Source organism: Aethalodelphis obliquidens, unplaced genomic scaffold (assembly GCF_003676395.1).
Source record: "Aethalodelphis obliquidens isolate GAN/ISIS:26980383/991018 unplaced genomic scaffold, ASM367639v1 scaffold4, whole genome shotgun sequence".
Taxonomy (NCBI): Eukaryota; Metazoa; Chordata; class Mammalia; order Artiodactyla; family Delphinidae; genus Aethalodelphis; species Aethalodelphis obliquidens.
The window spans coordinates 16,401,584-16,425,077 of NW_020837948.1; the positions used below are offsets into that span (position 1 = coordinate 16,401,584).

At 41.4% G+C, this 23,494-nt stretch overlaps 1 protein-coding gene and 1 pseudogene across 1 annotated transcript in view; one reads left to right on the forward strand and one right to left on the reverse strand.

Annotated features, from left to right (window-relative positions):
• Positions 1-23,494, reverse strand: part of SNX24 (sorting nexin 24) — a 161,075-nt gene that overhangs the window by 131,856 nt on the left and 5,725 nt on the right. The gene's annotated exons all lie outside the window — the stretch shown is intronic.
• Positions 3,439-7,371, forward strand: LOC113616079 (SNW domain-containing protein 1 pseudogene; annotated as a pseudogene).

The following is a 23,494-nucleotide window of genomic DNA, read 5'->3' on the forward strand; positions in this document are numbered from 1 at the left end:
TATTCATAATGAAAAAGTTTTCCCAACACGGGATGCATGCAATTAGAACCAAGCTGTCTTATGTCAGTGCACTGCTCAGAAACACCAGAGACTCCAAACTCAAGTTTGTTATTGAAGAAAGCAACTTGTGGAAGATTTTAAAGAGCATATCACCCAACTTCAGGCGGCTCCTAAGGATAATATATTGATTATTGCTCCATGTATTTTAATTGAGTAAATGTGAAGCTTTATGCTTTCATACTTTTCCAAAGAAAAACACAAGATTTTTTGTTTAAACTCCAATGTCAAGTAACATTTCATAAAGTTCTGGTCTCCAGAAAAGTTAAAAAAAAATCTATAATGATGATTAAGACTGACTCAAATAAAGTAATCTAAACATCCCCTTTTAAAACTGTTAAGCCTTGAGTATAGATCAACCCTCCAGACTTAATTTTTGCAACAACACTATGACGTGCCTATAGAATTTCATATAATAAAAACTGGTCATTACTATCCCCATTTTAGAGATCAGGAAACTGAGGCATGGAAAAGTAAAGTAACTTGCTCAGTGAGTCACAGCTACTAAGTGGTAGCAACTGGGAACTGAGCCCAAAGAGTGACTTGAGCTGCCTTGAATACGGCTTCCTAGTTCCATAATTCCATCTACCTAAGGCCAGGTGGAACACAAGCCCAACATATCTCATCTAAGCAGAAACCAAGAGCCTGGAGAGTATTCAGGTTGACAGTAGAGAAAAAGAATAGTGAGATTAAATTCTCATCAGTAGCTAAAGGATCTAAAACATAAAATTTCAGCTCCCCAAAGTGGATACCTTGATCCTGCCTCAGTACATGACTTGCTGTAAACTGGACCCCTCCTACTCTTCAAATCTGGCTTGTCTAATATGGCAACACTCACCACAAACCACTATTGGGCATTTGAAATGCGGCTAGCCCGAAGGGAGGTGTCCTCTACATGTAAAACACACCCAATTTCAAAAGCTACTACAGGGCTTCCCTGGTGGCGCGGTGGTTGAGAGTCCGCCTGCCGATGCAGCGGACACGGGTTCGTGCCCCGGTCGGGAAGATCCCACATGCCGTGGAGTGGCTGGGCCCATGAGCCATGGCCGCTGAGCCTGCACGTCCGGAGCCTGTGCTCCACAACGGGAGAGGCCACAACAGTGAGAGGCCCGCGTACCGCAAAAAAAAAAAAAAAGCTACTACAAAAAATATAAAATATTCATCATTTTATATGGATGACAAGTTAAATAATATGTTGGATTTATTGGGCTAAATAAAATATATTACAATTCATTTCATCTGTTTCTTTTTACTTTTTAAAATATGGCTACTAGAAATATGTGGCTCACTTTATATTTCCATTAGATGATGTGCTCTAAACTCACCACTTAATCCCAAATTTTGTATGGCTGAGTCATTGGCACAAGCTGGTTATTTTATATTTCCATTAGATGATGTGCTCTAAACTCACCCCTTAATCCCAAAGTTTGTATGGCTGAGTCATTGGCACAAGCCGGTTACCTGACAAGAAAAGCAACTCCAAGAACAGAAGTCTGCCTCGCAGAAGCCTCTTTTCCACTTACACTCCTTCTCCCTTCAGATTCCTCAGGCTCTCACACCACTGTCCCCTCCCCTTGACCTTAAAATACTCACTGCCAGTGTTCTGATTTAGAAAGAGCCTTTACCTGACCCTGCTTTTCTTCTTGCTGCTGTGCTTTCTTTCCCTCCTTTCACTGTCAAAGCACCTGAAAGGGTCCACACTCCATTTTCCTCACTCTCTCCAACTTCCCTAATTCACTGCAATCTGACTTCCATCCCCCCCACTGAAACTGCTCCTCAAAGGTCCACATCCTCACCTCTTCCTCCTGACCCCTCTGTTCTCTCTAGAACAGCTGCTGGGCCCCTAACCACACAGTGGGCCTCGCCTATCCATGTGCTTCACCTGGACTGATGACCAACCAGGTACTTGGAAGACAGGGACAAAACCTATGTATCGAGCTCTGTCGACCTTTGCCCCAATTCTATGCTGAATTCTCTGCTGCAGCCCCTTCATGAATGTGCATGAACCCTTAGCTTAAAACTTCCCCAGTTTTGCTGTTAGGGGAGACACTGCTTTGGGAAAGATCCCGGGTGTTCTCTTTACTTGCTGCAAATATTCATCCTTCCTTCTCCCCGATCCTTGGTTTGGATGTATCTTTTGGCTCAATACCCACCAAGAGGCAAACCCAGTTTTCAGGTAACAGACCCCTCCCCTTGCCTCTACTGTCCAGAATCACCCTGTGTCTCAAGCATCATCTGAACAGTGAACATGAAGACACAGTCAAAGGAATAAGAAGCAAACTCTTGGGCAAAGGTGAAAATCTTGTCATTGGCTACTAGGAGGAAGTGAAACTGGAATTGGTTCAGAAACGGAAAACACAAGCTAACCAACTGGGGGTGGGAGAGCAGGATAGGTTTCCTGCAGGCAGAAGAACATGAGATTCGGAGGCATGAGAAGCCCAGGGCCTCCAGCAACTGAGCTATGGGGGAGCAGTTCAGGCATGTAGGGCAGAAAGTGGCAAGTGAAGAGATCAGAGGTGGAGGACTAAATTTTATTTTATTTATTTATTTAATTTTAACATCTTTATTGGAGTATAATTGCTTTACATTATTGTGTTAGTTGCTGCTGTATAACAAAGTGAATCAGCTATATGTATACATATATCCCCATATCTCCTCCCTCTTGCGTCTCCCTCCCACCCTCCCTATCCCACCCCTCTAGGTGGACACAAAGCACCGAGCTGATCTCCCTGTGCTATGCGGCTGCTTCCCACTAGCTATCTATTTTACATTTGGTAGTGTATATATGTCAATGCCAATTTTTTATTTACCTTTTTTAGCTACCGATTCTAGACAGTTTCTAAAGCCCACTGTTCTGGAATCCCTCATACCCACCCTATGGCACTGTCCCTTCATCCTGCCACTTCTCCATCCCCCTACCCTAGCCTGGTCCACGGCAATGGTCTCATTGCTGACTCCAATCAACCCCCTTTGGAAACATTCTGTACATCAAGGTAAGTTTAATCAACATGACGTCCTCATTTTCATGTCACTTGGCTGTTCAGAAATGTGCTCTGCAGCCCTGTTTACCTCTGCACAAAGTTATCCGATTTCAAAGTTTCCGATCCCATCCTTACCCTGCTGCTGGTGACAGGCATTCTCTCCTCTCCACCACCACCCCCCCCAAAGCAACTCAGACATGCCACCTTCTAGAATGTGCCCTCCTCTCCCCAATCCCCGTCAAAAGTGGAATGAACTCTGACACTTCAACGATGGTGGCTGCCACCCTCCAGGAGAAACAGAGAAAAGGCAGTCCTCCACAGGGACCTCTGCCACCTGGCTCTGCCCCATGTACCCAGAATACTTCACCCTCCACCTACCACTACCTCCTGCACACTGGACACTGCTCTCTTCCCATCCCCCATCACATAATGTTCATTTACATGTTTTTACCTTTTGGGGGGTTGGGGTTCCTTCACAAAAAGCTTACCCTTTCCATCTGCTGATCTAGATCCTACCTATGCTTCAAAACACAGCTGAAGCCATTTCTTGTAGGAAGTCTTCCTGGTACTTTACTCCTCACTGATGTCATTCTCAAAACCTCCATTCAATACAACTTGCTATTTTTCTACCTATTACCATAAAGCATTCATTACTGCTTCATGGGTGCTGTGTCATTTGTGTAGAACTAAACTGCAAACTCCTTGAGGGCTGGAATCATGCATTGTCGTTGTCGATTGCCCGTAGCTGGCAACAAGCAGGGATTCGAAGACTAGATTTACTAAGTTACACAGATTAATTATGCTACTTTATAACAGATAAATGCTTTCCTTCCTTTGTATGCTAAGACTAAGAGCACAAGAGGTTAAATGGCAGTGATCTTTAATAATCTCCATCTATCCTTCATGGAACTATCCCTGAAAATTAACTATCTTACAATGTTACAGATATATTAACTAAGCAGTTGATCAGTTCAAAATATGTTAAGGGGCTTTCAAAGACTAATATTTCTTTATTTTTATAAACTGACACTATGATAAATGGCCAATGAAAATGAATACATTACTAACATAGAGGAAATGTTGTTTTTTAAAAACTCTCCAAATCTAAAAAACTGGAAAATAAACATATACTTTGAAAATGACAGTACTGTAGTCAACTTAAGAATCCAGGGCCTACCCACATTCATTTAAGAACAATCTGCACAGCACCTGAAGAACATCAGTGGAACTGTTTATAAAGGTTTAAATATAAAATCGTGCACAAGAAATTCAGGAGGAAAGATCACAACTCGACAGTTCTCCATCATGCCAGGAGGCGCTCCTGCATAGACCCAGGGCAGCCAAAGGAAGCAAAAACTGGATAAATCAAACAAAAGTACTTAGTCTAGCTTTTGCATAGCTAACGTTAAAACACACACACAAGATTTTAAATCACTTTTCACCATTATTATTTAATAAGCCAGGTCCTGGAACTTTTGTTTCTGTACCCATTTTCAATATGAAAATGTTTCCTATATTTTAACTCTGCACATTACTGGACATTCAAGCTTACAAAACACTTCCTTCAATTACCAAAACTCACTCTCCCATGGGCTATCCTTTGTACTGAGTTTCTGTTTCAAGTTTCTCTCCAGGGTTTAATAACGATACTGGAAAACTCTTTTTGGTTTGCTAAATCAACCCCCAATGAACCGGGTGCATGGCTTCCAACTCTGACCTCCAAATCCCAGGAACATTCCAAAAGGTACTAGCATGATGCCCCTCCACCAGGACCACTTGGGCAGCAACAACACCAGAGCCCTTCGGATCCAACTGGTTCAGGGGGAATCCTGGTCACTGGAGCTGCTGGCACTTTGGTCCCATCAAGAATAACTCTGCACACCGCACCTCTCACCGCACCAGAATCACAGCCAGCTTCATTACAATCTCTGGACAGAAGGCTTACGACATGCAATCTACCTGGCAGGCTAAACAGCTTCCTCCTGTGCAGTGTCGACTCCAAGAGACTTCAGACCCCTGGGCAGGTGGCACTGAGCAGGAGAGCAGGGATGCCCAGGCCAGAGGTAGAGAAGACATGAGAAAAGGTAAAACATGTGCTTCTCACGTGCTGCCGCAATAAAGAAATCTGTCATTCTCCTCCTGTTTTTTAGATCCAGGATAGTAACAGCAACTATTTTTTAGTGTATGTCCAACACCATAGTATGTGCTTTTCATTTGTTATCTCAGTTACATGTTTATCTTCACAACTCTCAGTGCCAGCATTCCCCCAGCCTTACAAACGAAGAGACTGAGTCATTAGGACACCTGTCCAGGTGAGAACCCAGGTCTGGCTTACCTTCAAGCCCAGACACTTTCCGCCCTGCTGCACTCCCCCTAGACTGCATATGCCTCAAGCAAATGATGGCAAAATATTAAAAGAAGACTTCTTTAGAAGTGCATATTTGCACGGGCAATCCATAAGACTCATCTACTTTTTCCCCATAAAAATGAAGTCCTGAGATGGCGCTCACCAGCTTTTTGCCTGCACCTACTCAGCTATCTCAGGACCAGCTTGAGGCTGAACAAAAGGCAAGATCGCAGAGATCACGACAGACCTCCCTGGTCTCCTCCCGAAGAGAACCTCCCTCATACGGGTACCGGAAAGGCTGGATACCTCGGTTATCAGAGGATTTGGGAGGTGGAGGTGCTTTTCCAGAGAGCCACGTGGCCCAGTATCCCCTGGATATGGGACGAAAGAGAAAAATGTCAAATGCACTGGCCATTCAGGTGCATGCTGAAGGAAAAATTAAGTATGACGCAACTGCTCGACAGGGACAGTCAAAAGACAAGGTCATTTATAGCAAGTACACTGACCTGGTTCCCAAAGAAGTCATGAATGCAGATGACCCAGACCTGCAAAGACCTGATGAAGAAGCCATTAGAGAGATAACAGAAAAGACAAGGGTAGCCTTAGAAAAATCCGTATCGCAGAAGGTTGCTGCAGCCATGCCAGTCCGAGCAGCAGCTGATAAACTGGCCGCTCCTCAGTATATCCGATACACACCATCTCAACAAGGAGCGGCGTTCAACTCTGGAGCTAAACAGAGAGTTATTCGAATGGTAGAAATGCAGAAAGATCCGATGGAGCCTCCAAGGTTCAAGAGTAATAAGAAGATTCCCCGGGGACCACCTTCTCCTCCTGCACCTGTCATGCACTCTCCTAGCTGAAAGATGACCGTGAAGGAAGAAGAAGAGTGGAAGATTCCTCCCTGTATTTCAAACTGGAAAAATGCAAAGGGTTATACAATTCCATTAGATGAACATCTGGCAGCTGATGGAAGAGGACTGCAGACAGTTCACATCTATGAAAATTTTGCAAAACTGGCCGAAGCCCTCTACATTGCTGATAGGAAGGCTTGTGGAGCTGTGGAAATGCGTGCTCAAGTAGAGAGAAAGATGGCTCAAAAAGGAAAGGAGAAACATGAAGAGAAACTTAGAGAAATGGCCCAGAAAGCCAGAGAGAGAAGAGCTGGGATCAAAACCCATGTGGAAAAAGAGGATGGGGAGGCACGTGAGAGGGATGAAATCCAGCATGACAGGCGAAAAGAGAGACAGCATGACCGGAATCTTTCCAGGGCAGCTCAGATAAGAGGTCGAAACTGCAGAGAAATGAAAATCGAGGTACCAGTGAAGTCATTGCTCTGGGTGTGCCCAATCCTCGGACTTCCAATGAAGTTCAGTATGACCAAAGGCTCTTCAACCAATCCAAGGGTATGGACAGTGGGTTTGCAGGTGGAGAAGATGAAATTTACAATGTTTATGATCAAGCCTGGAGAGGTGGTAAAGATATGGCCCAAAATATTTACAGGCCCAGTAAAAATCTGGACAAGGACATGTATGGTGATGACCTAGAAGCCAGAATAAAGACTGACAGATTTGTTCCCGATAAGGAGTTTCCTGGTTCAGACAGTAGACAAAGAGGCCGAGAAGGACCAGTTCAGTTTGAGGAGGATCCTTTTGCTTTGGACAAATTTTTGGAAGAAGCCAAGCAGCACGGTGGCTCTAAAAGACCCTCAGATAGCAGCCCCCACCCCAAGGAACATAAGCACGAAGGCAAGAAGGGAGAAAGGAGTAGATACTTTCTGCAGAGTGAATGAACTATTATTCATAACCCTAATGATGCAAGTCATATGGGGGAACACTTTGTAAACGGCCAGGATAAAAACTAAATCTGGGTGTCAGAGCCCAGCACTACTTTTTATTATAGGAGAAGGGGTGGGGGGATGGAAAAATTCTACTTTGAATTATTTAGTTTTTTTAAAGAGTGGGTTGTGTTTGTGCTTCTCCTACCTTTTGGCATTTATAGAACATACTGCCCCACACATGAAATTAAGGCCACTTCCTTTCGAGTGACATCAGTACTTTGGGGTTAATATTTTGACCCCAAAATAGTCTAAGACCCCATTCTTAGACCCCAAAGCAGTCTAAGAATGACTGCTTACAAATAAAGTTACCCCAACCACAGTGCGTAGAAAGAAGGATGTTCACACATTGGAACTGTCCTGCCAAATGTTTGCCCCTGTTGTGCTCTGTTTTAATTTGGAGTGGGGAAAGTACGCTCTTGCTTGGTGCAACTGTTTCCAATAAAAACATTTAGACAAAAAAAAAAAAAAAAAAAAAAATAAACAAAAATAGAAAAAAAAAAAAAATATGGACACCAAGGGGGGAAAGGGGCGGGGGGGGGGGGGGTGGTGGTGGGATGAATTGGGCGATTGGGATTGACATGTACACATTGATGTGTATAAAAAAAATAATAAATAAAGTCATAATATTCAAGCTCTCTGGAGTTCTAAGTAAACTTTTTTCATGGCATTGTATTCTGCATTTGGCAAAACTTTATCATTAATTGGTTTTGACAGAGTGTGTCTACCGGACATGAGAAAATCCTAAACAGTTCATGAATAAAATAAACACAGGTCAAACTCTAATTCAACTTCATGAACCCCAAATCGCTTTGCCATACTGGAATTTCTATGAAATGTTTACTTGAGAGGCATTATTTTTGTTGTTTTTGTTTTGCTTTGGTGGTAAAGTGAAGGAACAGGAGAGGGGTTCACAGTATCCAATGTACTCAAATCAGGAATCCCACACAAGCCTAACTTAGGGAACTCTCTATAGAAATCCAACATAAAGATTTAAATTCTTAGAAACAAATGCCAACACTACTACAGAACCAACCACGTGTTAAGGGCTTTACACCTATTATTTCACTTGATTAAAACAATCCCTAATGGATATAAAGCATTCCTAGTATGCCTATTTATGAGAACCAAGGCTCAAAGCATTTGAACAACTGGGGACTGTTAAACACATGGTTAGGAAGTGGCTGGGTGTCATCCAAGGTCCACTCTTCAACAGTGTTGCTACTTCCCTTCTCACAGAAAGTTCTCTCAAGGAGGTCAAGGTTACAAAATAAACATAAGCATCTGCCTGATTCACAAAGGCTGGCTCTAATGCTGCATGGGCCAGTATCAGAACAAGTACAACACGCTGACACTTGTCAGCACCCAAGGACGCACATCAATTTTCCCCTCTACTTGGACCATCGTACCCATTTAATGCTCCCTGGTTGCCCCATGTGTTAGGCAACAAGGAAACTTGTTGCGAGACCCCGCCCCCAGCTGTCTTTCACACAGGCTTCTAGACTGTGTTTTGGTACCTGGCCTTCAGAGCAGGACTGAGCCAAGGTTGTGAAGGCAGAGAGAGGCCTAATTACAGCGGTAGCTCTTTTTGCACTAAACGTAATCTGAGGCAGACCCTTGCCAGGCAGTTCACATGCCTCATGCCATTTAATATTGGCAACGACTGTATGGTTAGGTATTATCGTTCACCTGTTTTAAAGATAAGAAAACTGAAGTTAACAGTTTGCTCGTATTGAAGCTTGTTAGCATAACTGTGTTTATACATTCAACTCTCCAAGGAGCAATACAGGATTAGTTGAGTTAACTATAGCTCAGGTGTACATGGTGTTCACAAACAGGAAGAATCTTTCTGAAAGAGTGTTCTGGGATTTCTTGAGGGTCTTGGAAAGAAACTGCTGAAAGTGATGGCAACCTTAGGGCCCAGTACAGCACCTGGTGTACTGTAGGCCTTCAAGAACCATTGGTTGAGGACTTCCCTGGTGGCACAGTGGTCAAGAATCTGCCTGCCAGTGCAGGGGACACAGGTTCGAGCCCTGGTCCAGGAAGACCCCACATGCCACAGAGCAACTAAGCCCGTGTGCCACAACTACTGAGCCTGCACTCTAGGGCCCGCGAGCCACAACTACTGAGCCCGCCTGCCACAACTACTGAAGTCCGCGCGCCTAGAGCTTGTGCTCCACAACAAGAGAAGCCACTGCAATGAGAAGCCCGTGCACCGCAACCGAGAGTAGCCCCTGCTCGCTGCAACTAGAGAAAGCCCGCGCACAGCAATGAAGACCCAATGCAGCCAAAAATAAATAAACAAATGTATTAAAAAAGAAAAAAAGAAAAAAGAACCATTGGTTGGGTAATTCCCTGACTGTCCAGTGGTTAGGACTCTGCTTTCACTGCTGAGGGCCTGGGTTCAATCCCTAGTCTGGGAACTAAGATCCCCCAAGCCACGTGGCCAAACACAAGGAAAAAAAAAAGAACCATTGGCTGAATAAATGAATGTAAGTAAATATTGGGGCTGATGAAATTGTGCCTCACACTCCACATCTCCATGCCTTCACCCAGCCCTCACCCACTGCCACCGCTCATGGCTCCGGCCTGCGCCTGGTACTTGTGCCGGGCTCTCCCTGCCAGCCCTGCTTGGGGCCCTACACAGCACCCAGTACACGAACTTACTCACCCTAATCACGTGAACTCTGAGCTAAACTTCCAATAAAGCAGACTGTCGGCCTCCACAGCCAGGCATTTAGAATCCTCTAGGTCACAGAAAGATGAACTCCACAGAACTTTTCTAAAACCGGGACTTACTGAAGGAACAAACCCTGACTGCAGAAACAGCTTCTAACACAAAACTCCAGGTTACAGTGACATTCGTTCAAACTGCCGTCATCTGAACCTGGCTAAACCTGCACACTGATGAGTCAGAAGTCAAAAGTTCTACTTCTGCTCAGATAAAAGCACACAAGAATGGGTCTGGGTGGGGACTGGCCCAGCCCCACTGCCAAGCCAGAGCTATACGCTAAAACACTTACAGATTTAGGTTTGGTTGTCTGCCTTCTTCTAAAACGACCTGCTTATATCAGCAGAAAGGAGGAAAACAATTCAAAGTTTTACCTGAGAACACTATTAGGAGTCTACAGTGAAGAAGAGTGGCTGGAATTTCATCAAAGCACTCAGTGATCAATAAATAAATAGCAGTTGTCAACAATGGGTTGTTTAACCACATAATCAACATTCTTCATTTGTTTTTACATGAGGTGATAAGCACACTTTAGATGTCATTCTCTAATCTGAAAGCATTGCAAGGGTCTTTTGATAATGCTTTTATTATTTTTTTTACAGTTTTTTTTTGCAGTATAATTTTTTACATCTTTATTGGAGTATAACTGCTTTACAATGGTGTGTTAGTTTCTGCTTTATAACAAAGTGAATCAGCTATAATGCTTTTTTAAAATAATTCATTTAAAAAGATACAAATGAACTTATTTACAAAACAGAAATAGATCCACAGACATAGAAAACAAACATGGTTACCAAGAGGGAAAGGGGAGGGGAATAAATTAGGAGTTTGGGATTAAAATATACACACTACTATATATAAAATAGATATACTCAATATCTTGTAATAATCTATAAGGGAAAAGAATGTGAAAAAGAATATATATATATATATATATATATATATATATATATATACCTGAAAAAGAATATATATATTTATATATACCTGAATCACTGTGCTGTAACACCTGAAACTAACACAACATTGTAAATCAACTATACTTCAATAAAATAAATAAATAAAAATCTAAGAACAAAAAAAACAATAATTCATTTAAAGCAGTGAATTAAATATGAAACTACTCAAAGGTGAAAACAAATTTAACACTAGATGAAAGAAAGGTAAAATAGATGATGAAATATTAACCTCTATTGGCAAAAATTTAATTAGAAGGATTAGAAATAACAACAGCTGCCCCAGTCAGAGAGTTCTTACTATGAGGCTGATACTTAATTTGAGATCCTTGAGAGAAAACTGAGGTCAACACTTTAGGGAACAGAGGGAGGGTGATGACTTGCACAAGTTGCCTTGCTGGGAAGTTACAAGCCAGAATGTGGTACCAAGTCTGTCTGGCTCCAAAGCTTACCAGTGGCACTCCTTAGAAGTTCCTCAAACTAGCTGACATCAGGAAAGCTTTTTCTAAGTTCGTTTGTTTATGGATCCAAAGACCTAAGGGTGTTTTAAGTGTTCAGTCTTAGGTGCACTTTGGCTGAATCAGAATGTAAATCAGTCCTTCAAAGCTTTAAAACAAAGCTGACATATCTCCTTCATGCTAAATATACACTCTACAGGGCATCTTTTTCAAAACAGGGTAAGCCACCTCCTTAGTTTGCAGGCTTAGCTACAAATTAAAATCACCTGAAGAGCTCAACCTACCAAAGCCTGGGCTCCAATCACCTGAGAATCTCTGGGGATGGAGCCTGAAAGTGCTCTTAAGAACCACTGACTTACCCTATTAAGATGTGCTGGGGCAAGTCACCTCCCTTAATGATCTCCACAAGCACGTGGGGATATTTTTAGTGCAGTTCTTAACTTTTACTGCTCATCAGTATCACCCAAAGACTTTTAAAAAATTCCAGTGCTCAACCCATACTCCAGAACCATTAGACTGTCTGAGGGTAGGACCCAGGCATGTCTAGTTTATAAAGATCTCCAGGTGATTCCAAGGTGCAGCAAGAGCTGAGCACCACAGCGTTAGCAGCCAATTATTTGCACTAGAAGTTCAATCCCTCATTTGGATGGCATCCAAAGGGGTCATCCACCAGCAGCACCATCACATCGACGATTAGCCTTTTTCTCAGACTCCCTGCCTTCTCCCGAGGCTGGTGATGACACCTAAAAGTCTTTCCATTTGTCAGTCACAATTGCCTTTCCACTTATGGGAAATGCTGCCTGACTCTCCCCTCAGTCCTTCAGAATGGTTCCTACTATTGAATGATTCATCTCATACACACATACAACATGGGTCATTCTCTCACCACTTTCAGTTTTATTACCTCCACTTCCTTTTCTCACTCACTGGCATTTTCAACACTGTCACTTTTTTTGACCTCGTGGACCATATGGGGTTGATGCTGTTCTGGGCATTGGAACCTGAGCAGAAAGCTACAGTGTGGCTGAAACTAACCTGACATTCCAGGACTCTGCCATTCACTGGAGGTAGGCAGAGCTGCTATCCTGTTTGCTCTAGAGGGTAGCTGTAAAAGTTGACATGAGAAGTTGTAAAAGAGAAGAGCTTTGTGCTGCCTTTCCTTGAGAAGCAAAACTCAGAAGGTTATCCTGAAATTCCCAATGCACACTTTTTGATTAATAACAAATCTGCATGGTTGAGAAGAATAAAAACCTTTGCACGTTTCAGTTCTAAGCTTTTGAATTATGTAAACCTTCTTACATGGGACATAAGTGAAAAAAATTCTACAGTGAAGCAAAATGCTTTTTATCCAACAATATTTATATGCAAAAGAAGCAGCATTCACTGTGAAGATATTCTCTCAAAGGGCAAGTAAGGTGTTGATTAAAGCTTCCCTAAAACATATACTATTTTGGACTACTAATGAATGGCTGACAAGATTAATCTACATTTTCACCGTGAAAACTATCCTCCCTCCAGGCACACACAACATCATCAGTGAAAAAGTTCCTAGCATTAAAAAAAATGCATTTGCTTGATAAAGTACTTCCTATACTAGGCAAGACTTTGTTCATTACTTCGAAAAATGTTTTCAATGCTATCTCAGATTTTTTTCTGCAAAACTGGCAATGGAAAACCCACAGACAATGAATTCAGAGTCTATGATGGAAAAAACAGATCTGATTTCCCTACAAATTATAAGATAAAATGTAGCAATAATTTACTCCAATAATTTTTATGGGAAAGATTATTGACTTTCAAAATAAGGTCTCCACTAATATCCTAAGTTAATTTCAATCCTCTACCTAACAATTGGTACTTGAGAAGGAATTTTAGGATAATATTTAAAAGTTAATTAAAAACAGTGTAAGCATTCATGTCAGTCAAGCATGACCTCTGCTCTACAATGCATTTAAATGCATGTCACCTTGACCTGTAACACAGCAATGTAAAAAATTTTGGTCAATATAAATCAAATGTACACTAATTTATTCAGCAGGTTTCCTGGTATCTGAATCAACATTAGAAATCTAACCAGTATTTGTTATTCTGCTATTGACAAAAGGAAGCATATTTAAATGATAACAAGTACTCATGGGTGTCATTTGGAAGTTAAATTGTTCCCCAAGGACAGCCTCCGTAAACATCTACATTTAAAGGTCATTTACCACCAAATTATGAACAACTGTTGCATTTATTAGTACAAGTTCAATAGTTTGGAAGCTGCAGCCATCAATTTTTACTAACAGTAAGATCTAATTGTTCACTAATAATAAACAAGGAAAACAGACCATTTCTATAAACTTTTATTCCCTGCACTATGCTCACTTTTTAAAAATGGAGGTACAAAAACCTTCCATAGGTTATGTATTTGAAAACTTTCCAACTTCGGGGAGAACTAAACCATAGTTTAAAATAAATATCAGATAATAAAATATAAAAGCTCGTTTTCTCATGTTATATTCATCTGAACGAAAACAAAAAGGAGGGCTTCCCTGGTGGCGCAGTGGTTGAGAGTCCGCCTGCCGATGCAGGGGACACGGGTTCGTGCCCCGGTCCGGGAAGATCCCACATGCCGCGGAGCGGCTGGGCCCGTGAGCCATGGCCGCTGAGCCATGGCCGCTGAGCCTGCGCGTCCGGAGCCTGTGCTCCACAACGGGAGAGGCCACAGCAGTGAGAGGCCCGCGAACCGCAAAAATAAAAATAATAATAATAAAAAAAAGATGTACTGACTTTCTACAGGAGTATTTAAGTATTGTTAACTTCACATCATAGTATTTAAGTTTCAGGATATCCTGACTCAAGGACCTTAACTCCTCTTCTGGGTAAGGGTTTAGAGTGTTTTAGTCGTATACAGGATAGTTGTATCATGTGAGGCAGAATTATGACCTTACTGTCATCTTTATTTGGAGATTAAGTATGGTTTAAGGAGATGCACATGGGTGCCAAGTTGGTAAGGGGTGGACTTGGAATGGTTAATTTTATATGTCAATTTGACTGACCCACAAGATGCCCAGATATCTGGTCAAACATTTCAAATTAAGCAGGTCAAAAAACAGGACTTCTGATCTTTCCCCCAAAATGTGCTCTACCCAAATTCATCCACATTTCAGTTAACAGTGCCACCATTCCTCCATTTGCTCAAGCTAAATATCCTGGAGTCATTCCGTCCCTCACTTTTTCTCACACTTCACATCTAATCCATCAGTGAATCCTGTCAGCTCCATCATCAAAATCTGTCCAGAATCCATCCATCTTCCACCACTTTCACCTACAGAACTGTTCTAAGCCATCATCATCTTTTATGTAGGCTACTACAATAGCTTCCTAACTGAGCTTCCAGCCTGTACCTGACCCTCCTATAGTTTATTTTCCACACTGAAATGAGACTGATTCTTTTCAAAGTTAACTCATGTAACTAACATGTGAGGACGGGGATTTCCATCTGTTTTCTCTGCTACTGTGTCCTCAGCATCTAGAAGAGTGCCACTACACTGATCATGTGGTTATTAATCAATACATACTTGGTGAATCAAATCATTCCTCTGCTTCCCTTCTCTCAGAATAAGCCTTATCCCTCCTTCCCAGACCTACTGGCTATGCACTGCCCAAACCACCACCTCACCTCACATTATCTGCCCCCATCACACTACCTATGACCTCATCCCCTATTACCCCCTATTCTCTGACTCCACTCCAACCTCACTGGACTCCTTTCTACATCTAAAACACACCGGGCACGTTCCTATCTCAAGCCCTTTGCACACACTGTTCCTGCTGCCTAGACAAGGTTCCCTAGATAACCTCATGACTCACCCCTCACCTCCTTCAGGGCTCTGTTCCAATGTCACTTCCCCAGAGAGGGCTTCTCTGATGTTCCCCCCGGCACTCTTTATCCCCCTTCCCTTGTTTATTTTACTCAGCACTTATCACTATCTGAGATATTATATAATTTAATTATCATGTTTATTTCTGCCCTTCTCCACCCATCCAACTAAAATGTAAGCTTCTTGAGGGTAGAAACTGTCGACTGACTCTCCTTGAAGAGAGACCTTTGCCTGTTTTGTTCATTGCTATATCCCAAACAGGTGGATTACTGCCTGCCACTCAGTAGGTAGTCAGTAAATATTTGTTAAATATTTATTTAACAAATGAGTGATCTGTTTCCATTTTCTCTTGGTATTATCAACAACGCTACAACGAATAACTTTACATGTATATCCTTGTGCATTCATGGATACAGACCAAAAAGTGGGAAGCCTGGGTCAAAGGGTTATATAAATATTTTATTTAATAAATATTGTCAAACTGACCTCCAAAACAGATTCTCCAAGTTATAGTCTCACCAACAGTAGGAAAGTCTCAGCAACAGACAGTAAAGAACCGTCTCCCCTCACCCCCATTTTCATCAGTACTGGTTTTTATCAATCTTTTTCACTTCGCCTATCAAATTTTTTAAAACCTTGGTTTCAACTTTGCCCTTCCTTAATTACTAGTGATACTAACTATCTTGTCATATATTTTTGGTCATTTGTACCTCTGATATTTCTCTCCTCTTAAAAACAAATAAACAAAGAAACACTCTCATTATTTGTAGAGCTTCCAGGACAAAATTCTACCTGGGGATCTACAGTCCCACTAAACCACTCAACCCAACCTTCAAACTCCAGTCCCACCCCACCACCTACCCACTACCCAGACTTCTCACCCTTCCCGAGGCCCTTCCTTGAACCTGAAATCATCGTCCTCCCTTTCTCAAACTGGCAAACTGCCACTCATCCTTCCAGAACAAGCTCTCACGTCAGCTGCCCTGCACCCACAATACCAGTGCAATGCCTGCAAGAAAGGAGGCACATAATAATCACGAGAATGAACTGTTGCTCTGCTGGGCTTGTGTAATTTTGAAAATAAGATTAAGTTCCACTGGCAAGGTGAAGAGAATGGGGAGGGTGTATAAGAGAGAGAAGCTCACGGTTTCTAAAGCAATTTCTAAATTCCTAAATTTATCTAAACTCAAAGAACTAAGAAAAGGCAGATGGTGAGACTCAACCCACATATTGGTTCTTCCTTAGAATAAAAATTTTTAAGTGAAAACCTGAGTAATCTGCGTTTTTAATAAAAATCAACAAGAGCACAGTAGCATATTTAAAATACCCACAACACTCCTTTCAAAAAACGGGGGGGGGCAACTAGAAGGGGGACACAGAATGTTTCAAATACGCCCAATCCAGTCATCAGAATTTAGCCAGCAAACTACATGGAATCTACATTCAGATACCACCATTCACCTATCAGATTGGCAAAAATCCAAAAGCCTGACAACATGCTCAACTGGCAAGTTTGTGAGGAAACCAGAACTCTCATTAACTGCTGTGGGAGTGCAAAATTGCACCATTCAAGGAAGGGAATTTGACAATGCCTGGCCAAATGAAATATGCATTTACCTTTTGATCTCGTAACCCACTGCTAGGAATCTATTTTAAAGATACACTGACAAAAATACAAAAAGACATATGGACAAGGCTATTGACTGCAGCCAACGATGGAGAGCAAAGAGCTATAGAAAAGAATGCAGCATCTCTGCATATGCCCATGTAGTCATCGCCAGGATATACTGTTATGTAAAAAAAAAGCAGGTGGAAGAAAATGTTTTAATGTATTACTGTTTAATCTAAGAAAAGGAGTAGAGGAACAAGCATATTTGTATTTGTGTATATATATTTGTAATATAAGGATAAACCATAACTTTTTTTCTTAATGGTCATTAATGGCAGAGGAAGGAAATGGTGAATAGGACATAAACGGAAGTTAGATTTCCGCAGATAAACCTGATGCAGTAGATACTTTACACAAGTACAAAACAAAACTAATTTTTAAAAAATCCCTATGAATACAAAATAAAATGAGACCGAGTAGCTAGTTGGTGTTATCAGAGATGCAGATCCCGCGGATGTGGAGGGCCGATCACGGGACTTGAGCGTCCTGGGATTTGGGTACGCAGAGCGGATCCTGGAACCAATCAATGGGCCACAGATAACGAGGGACAACTGTACTGAGATTTTCAGTGTGGGAGAAAGGAGACACAGTTGAAGACACAAGAAACTAAGAAAATAAATTCCTTCCTTGACCACAGAAAAGATCTAGAGACCTCCACAAATGCGGTCGTCCCTTGGAATCTGTGGGGGATGAGTTCCAGGAGCCCCAAACTCTGTGGATGTGCAAGTCCTTTACAAAAAAGGACACTGTACAGTAAATACAGTCCGCTCTCCATATCCGTGTGCTTGGCATCTGCCGATTCCACGAACTGCGAAAAGGTTTAGGTTGGTTGAATGGGTGTGAAACCCACAGATCCGGAAAGCCGACTATATATACCCCGTGCCCAGATCATGGTCTCTAACTCATTTCCCACTAAAGGGAAAGAGACACAGCACCCAACTTGAAAAAGCCAAACTTGAAAATGACCAAAGACGGGACAAAAAGTATATAAGAATGACAAAGGCAGTGGACTGAACTACATAAAACATGCTAATATACATAAATTCATAACAGTGCTAATTTTTAAAAGAAAGCCTCTATGATCACTTTTAGTTTGTGATCTTTGGAGGCAACCAATCCATAATGTTGACAAATAAATAATAAGAGAAAGAATCAAGCATTTATCCTGCCTTTCCTATAAAAACTAAGCTTCAGAGTAACTAATTTATGAGGCAAAGTTCCTTCTTTATACATGTATTCAAGCCAATAAATGAAGAGAGAATGATAAAATTAGTATATCAATGCTAAGCAACCACTAATGAATTAATAGATTCCTTATTAATTAACATTAATTAATACTAATTAATTGATTAATATTGATAATATTAATAGGCAATGTTCTTTGAGGGCTGCTAGCATCACAAATCAAATCTGAAAATGACCAAGCCTCTACCTTTTTACCACGTAAGGAACAGAAAAATGTGTTAATATTTTTATATTACACATGACAAGGATTTAATGACAGGAATGTAATCAGCAAAATCCAGTGTGGGAAACTCTATGAGACAAATGTCACAGTTTATACAACAAAATAATTGTTAAAAAAAAAAGCAAGGGAGAGAGGTAGAAAAAGAACCTATAGATTAAAAAAGATATATTAAGCAATCACATTCTATAGACCTAGTTTCAATCCCAATTCAAACAAGCTGCATTAAAAAAAAAGAACATGAATGGGAAAATTAAGGAAATGTAAAAATGGATTGATATTTACAATATTGATGAATTATGGCTTATTTTTAAATAATCTGATAGTGATTATTTTTTAAAAGGGGAATCTTTATTTTTTACACATACACACTGAAAATATTCACTGACAGGTCTGAGGTTTCCTTCAAAATGAAATCTTGGGGAGGCTGTGCAAGGAGCAGTGGGAAAGAGTAGGAGACAAAACTGGCCATGAGTTTATCATTTTTAAAGCTGAGTAAAGGGCTTCCCTGGTGGCGCAGTGGTTAAGAATCCACCTGCCAATTCAGGGGACACGGGTTCGATCCCTGGTCCGGGAAGATCCCACATGCCTCGGAGCAACTAAGCCCATGAGCCACAACTACTGAGCCTGTGCTCTAGAGCCCACAACTACTGAGCCCACTCGCCCCAGCTACTAAGCCCGCGCACCTAGAGCCCGTGCTCTGAAGCAAGAGAAGCCACCACAGTGAGAAGCCTGCGTACAGCAACAAAGAGTAGCCCCTGCTCGCCACAACTAGAGAAAGCCAGCGCATCAACGAAGACCCAATGCAGCCAAAAATAAATTTTTAAAAATTAAAAAAAAAAAAAAAGCTGAGTAAAAAGGTCACTATTCCCTCCAGTGCTGGAGATGTTGAAATTTTCCATAATAAGTGATTACTTTTAAAAGGGAGGGTGAGCAAGACAACAATTGAAAATTAAAACAGAACAGACAGGGCTTCCCTGGTGGCGCGGTGGTTGAGAGTCCGCCTGCCGATGCAGGGGACACGGGTTCGTGCCCCGGTCCGGGAAGATCCCACATGCCACAGAGCGGCTGGGCCCGTGAGCCATGGCCGCTGAGCCTGCCTGTCCGGAGGCTGTGCTCTGCAAAGGGAGAGGCCACAACAGTGAGAGGCCCACGTACAGCAAAAAAAAAAAAAAAAAAAAACAGAACAGACAAATACAAAGCAAAATAACAGGAAATTGCATTAAAAACCTGAATGAGTACCTGGAAAACTAGCATAAGAATACAAGGTATGAACCCAATGGTTTGCTTGTTTTGGAGAGATGCAGTGGGGGATGGAAGAGAATGGAGAAGGTGGGAAATATGTATCTCCATGCCCGCTATAATACATCCCAATCATTTATATAAACATACTAGTCTCTGTGATCTGGAAGGAAAAAAATATGTAGTAAATAGGGCTAGAAAACTAAACCTGAATTGAACTGACGAAAGTTGTAATAAGAATACAAGTTGGTTAAATGTAATCGTTGCTTCTGTAGTACTTCAAAGTCTCTGCAAAGAGTTTATCTTACATAGCACAAATATTTATCCTGGACTTTGGTTTACATTATTAATTCACGTTACAGAACTTAAAAAGAAAAAGTAAACTTCAAGGCAGTCCCCACTTGAAATAATATGAATAAATCACGAACATAACTAGAGACACCATTCCTTGCACTTTGTAAGGATTCTCTCACTTCATCCTTAAACCATCCTATAAGGTAGTTACAGGCAGACCTCATTTTATTGCACTTCACTTTATTACACTTTGCAGATGTTGCATTTCTTACAAATTGAAGGTTTGTGGCAACCCTACGTGGAACAAGTCTATTAACACCATTTTTCCAACAGCATTTGTTCACTTCATGTCTCTGTAACATTTTGGTAATTCTTGCAATATTTCCAACCTTTCCATTATTATTATGTTTGTTATGGTGATCTTGTGATTACTGATCTTTGATGTTACTATCGTAATTGTTTTGGGGCACCAGAAACTGTGTCCATATAAGACAGCAAATTTAATCAATAGACGTTGTGTGTGTTCTGACTGCTCCACAAACTGACCACTCACCATCTCTCTCCTTCTCCTTGGGCCTCCCTATTCCCTGAGACACAACAATATTGAAATTAGGCCAATTAATAACACTACATTGGCCTCTAAGTGTTCAAATGAAAGGAAGAGTCGCACATCTCTCACTTTAAATCAAAAACTAGAAATGATTAAGCTTAGTGAAGAAGGCATGCTGAAAGCCAAGATAAGCTAAAAGCTAGACCTCTTGCACCAAACAGTTAACCAAGTTGTGAATGGACAGTTCTTGAAGGAAATTAAAAGCGCTACTGCAGTGAACACATGAATGGTAAAAAGTGAAACAGTCTTATTGCTGATGTGGAGAAAGATTTAGTGGTCTGGATAGAAGATCAAACCAGCCACAACCTTCTCTTAAGCCAAAGCCTAATCCAAACAAGTCCCTAACTCTCTTTAATTCTGTGAAGGCTGAGAGAGGTGAGGCAGCTGCAGAATAAAAGTCTGAAGCTAGCAGAGTTTGGTTCATGAGGTTTAAGGAAAGAAGCCATCTCCATAACATCAAAGTGCAAGGTGAAGCAGCAAGTGGTGATGTAGAAATCTGCAACAAGTTATCCAGAAGATCTAGCTAAGATAATGAGTGAAGTTGGCTACGCTACACAACAGATTTTCAATGTAGATGCAACAGCCTTTTCTTGGAAGATGTCATCTAGGACTTTTCATAGCTAGAGAAGTCAATGCCTGGCTTCAAAGGACAAGCTGACTCTCTTGTTAGGGGCTAATGCAGCTGGTGACTGAAGCTAAAGCCAGTGCTCACTCACCATTCCAAAAATCCTAGGGCCCTTAAGAATTAGGCTAAATCTACTCTGCCTGTGCTCTCTAAATGGAATATCAAAGCCTAGATGACAGCACATCTGTTGACAACATGGCTTACTGAATATTTTAAGCCCACTGTTGAGACCTACTGCTCAGAAAAAAAAAAATTCCTTTCAAAATATGACTAGTCATTGACACTGCACCTAGTCACCCAAAAGCTCTGATGAAGATGTACAACGAGATTCATATTGTTTTCATGCCTGCTAAGACAACATCTGTCCATAGCCTGTGCCATGGATTAAGGAGTAGTTTCAAAATTCAAGTCTTATTTCTTAAGAAATATATTTCAGAAGGCTATAGCTGCCACAGATAGTGATTCCTCTGATGGATCAAGGCAAAGTAAATTGAAAACCTTCTGGAACGGATTCACCATTCTACATGCCATTAAGGACATTCATGATTCATGGGAAGAGGTCAAAATATCAACATTACCAGATGTTTGGAAGAAGTTGATTCCAACCCTTCATGGATGACTTTGAGAGGTCCAAGACTTCAGTGGAGGAGTTCACTGCAGATGCGTTAGAAACAGCAAGAGAACTAGAACTAGAAGTGGAGCCTGAAGATGCAACTGAATTGCTGCAATCTCATGATGAAACGTCAATGGATGAGGAGTTGCTTCTTATGAGCAAAGAAAGTGGTTTCTTAAGATGGAATCTACTGGTGAAGATTGTTGAAATGACAACAACAGATTTAGAATATAACATAAACTGAGATGATAAAGCAGCAACAGGGTGTGAGAGGACTGACTCCAATTTTGAAAGAAGTTCTGTGGGTAAAATGCTATCAAACAGCATTGCATGCTGCAGAGAAACCACTTATGAAAGGAAGAGTCCATCAGTGCAGCAAATTTCACTGTTGTCTTATTTTAAAAAATAGGCACAGCACCACAACCTTCGGCAACTATCACCCTGATCAGTCAGCAGACATCAACGTCAAGGCAAGACTCTCCGCCAGTATAAAGATTACAACTCACTGAAGGCTCTGATGATGGTTTGCATCTTTTAGCAATAAGGTTTTTTTTGTTTGTTTGTTTGTTTGTTTGCGGTACATGGGCCTCTCACTGTTGTGGCCTCTCCCGTTGCGGAGCACAGGCTCCGAATGCGCACGCCCAGCGGCCATGGCTCACGGGCCCAGCCGCTCCGCGGCACGTGGGATCTTCCCGGACTGGGACATGAACCCGCGTCCCCTGCATCGGCAGGCGGACTCTCAACCACTGTGCCACCAGGGAAGCCCCAATAAGGTATTTTTTAATTAAGCAATGTAAATGTTTTTTAGACATAATGAGACTGCTCACTTTAATAGACTACAGTATAGTGTAAACATAACTTTTATAGCTCTGGGAAACCAAAAAGTTTGTGTGACTCGCTTTATTGCAATAAGCAGTGGTCTGGAACTGAACTCGAAATATCTCTGAGGTATGTCTGTACTAGTATCCTCTTTTACAGATGAGGAAAATAAGACACAGGAAGCTTAAGTAGCTTGCCCAAAGTCTGGCTTCAGGCTAAATGCTGCAGGCAAGATTTGAGGCAGACAGCATGAGTCCATCCGCAGCCTGTGCTTTTCATTGTGAGGCTGTGTCAGCTTCTGTCATAAACTGGTATAATATAAATAGGGTTTTGCCAAGTGGCAAAACTTTCCAAGGAAGCATCTGAAATAATCAAAATTTGATTTAATCTGTACAGGTTCATATCTAATAACATGCCTGTCTCATTTTTGAGAGACAGTGTACTACAACTTGGACTACTTAGTATCACATCAAAGCAGATGAAACTAAATACAATGTGGTATCCTGGATGAGATCCTGGAACAGAAAAAGCACGTTAGTGGAAAAATTGGTGAAATCCAAAAAGTCTGGAGCTTAGTTAATAACAAGTTACCAATGCTAGTTTCCTTATTTTGACGTTACCATGGTAATGGATGATGGTAACAGCGGAACTGGGTGGGGGGGTATACGGAACAGTTGGTACTAATTTTGCAACTTTTCTGCAAATCTAAAATGATTTCAAAATCAAAAGTTTATTTTAAAAGAATAGATCAATTTCTAAGCACCGTATCTGCAAAATTCAATCCTCTTGTAAAATTTTTGATTTTCAAGTGAATGTAGCATTCTGTTTGTTAATGTTCAAGAATATTTTCAAACTGTATTTCTTGTCTTTAAGGGTAAGGAACATATCTTACACATGCTTGACTTAATCACTCAACACACGTTTAAT